Below are 2,295 nucleotides of genomic sequence, written 5' to 3' on the forward strand. Positions count from 1 at the left end.
AGTAGTAGAAAATGGAGGAAATTACTTTGATTAAGGTATTCATTCATCTTCCCTTCGAAACAAATGGATTTTAGAGACGAAAAAACGGCAGGAATTAAGTTTAACACCTAATAAAATAATATATTTTATAATATATATATACTATATATTAAAATAAAAAGTTATTTTTCAATCTAAAAACTGTTTCTATTCTGACTGCCAATACCCAACCAAGTTACCTTTCGGTTTAATGCCAGTACCGAATCATAGTTAATCCAGTAATATGCCAGTACAGAGCCAGTACCAAAATCCTTAGCGCGGTACTGCGCCAGTTAATGTCAGCACAGTGCCAATACAGACGTTTGATACTGGCCTAGTACCGATTTCAGTACTGTCCCAGTACTGACTGCCAATACCCAGCCAAGTGACATTTCGGTTTACTGCCAGTACCGAATCAGAGTTAATCCAGTAATATGGCAGTACAGCGCTAGTACCGAAATCCTTAGGGCGGTACTGGCGCGGTACTGCGTACTGCGTTGTAAATTTTCACCTGGGGAAACGCGAACATGTGATTAGTTGAAATATCACAATCAGATCGCGGCTAAGTTCTAAGGCTTTAACCGATACAAGTATTTGATTATTTTTTTAATAATTTAAATTATTTAATTGATTAATTATTTTTTATAAATTTTTTATTTTTATAATTTGCAAACTTCAAGCGAGTATTTTATATTTTATAAATATTTTATTAAGTATTTATTAAGTATTTATTACTTTTAATAAAAGTAATAAAATTAAGAAGTATCAAATAAAGGGCAAGTGAGCCTTGCACGAAATTAGTGCTAAAATTACATATATTTAAACAATAATCATTATCACCCAAACGTTTCGGCTCCGCATTGAGCCATCTTCAGTGGGTAAAAAATACAAAAAAATTATTTCTTTTCTTCTACTTTACATTAGCGCTTTGTTCTTTCCGCTCGCACGAAGGTTGCTTATCGCTCGTTGTGAGATCGTTCGTTGGACAATCGTAATGTCATGTAATCCCATCCTCAGGTGACAAATAAACGGATCGCATCGAAGGAAAAATATATTACATCTGTGCAGGAACAACAGAGAACTCTCTATGATCACGCAATTAACGACAATTACAATCCAAATAACACCGAAAATGTACAGTACTTTGAGTCAATGTATAAAAACCGCGCTGTCCAACGGCATGTTAGTCAGATGAGTGACAAGCACAAAATGGCGAGGAAAGATCCAGAGTACTTTCCTTTTCCGACGGGAGAAAGTTGAAAGACAAAGGAGACGGGCAAAATATATGTAATTTTAGCACTAATTTCGTGCAAGGCTCACTTGCCCTTCTTTGGATACTTCTTAATTTTTAATTATATGAGCCAGATTAATATATTATATTTTTAAATTTCTTAAATTTTTTCGTTCTCAGCATAACCTCTACCAACTGGAATTACAATGATGCCTATACTTTAATCGTGGAGAAAGATTTTTAAATCTGTTACCTTTATGTTTATTTTGTTATGGAAAATAATTACATTTGGTCGATAAAAAAGATGACTTTAGGATCACTTTAACTGGAGATTGGTGCAAGAGGTCCCCACGCAACAATTCGACGTCTTATAGACGTCCAAATGATGTCTTGTTCGTTATACCAGGACGTACCGAATATGTTTCTAAAGACATTCAGTATACATCTTTTGTACGTATAATGTACCGCCCAAAGACGTCTAATAGACATCATTAGTACGTACACACGGGGACAATAATGCCTACACATTTGAAGTTGCATGCGTATCTAGAGAGACCAATGAGAAGCACGCCTTCCGCCCCACACAGGGTTTTTTCATTTATCTCTCTAGTTATGCAACTTCAGATGTATAGGTATTATTGTCCCCGTGTGTACAATTTACCATCAAAAAGTGTCCAATACATATTATTAATTTATATATAATAATGTATCACCCAAAGAAATTCACTCTTAAATAGCACCGCAGAGATTTCTCAATCAACTATATTTTTCAAATATTTTTTTCTGATATTTTCTATAATTTCTCAAAAACTTATTTATAATAATAAACTTATACATATTAAACTTATACAAACTTATTTATAATAATAAACTTATACATAAAAATACCTAAAATTGCCAAAATAATTTATTAACATTTATCATTGAACCCAACTCATCTTTAAGGCATCATTATTTCACTTTGATTTTAGATGATTGAAAAATCTCATAATGCTGTGGCTTTTATCCCATTCTGTATGGATTTTTATTTACGAGAAAGAGAATTT

Source organism: Wasmannia auropunctata, unplaced genomic scaffold (genome assembly GCF_000956235.1).
Source record: "Wasmannia auropunctata unplaced genomic scaffold, wasmannia.A_1.0 LD335992.1, whole genome shotgun sequence".
NCBI classification, from domain to species: domain Eukaryota; kingdom Metazoa; phylum Arthropoda; class Insecta; order Hymenoptera; family Formicidae; genus Wasmannia; species Wasmannia auropunctata.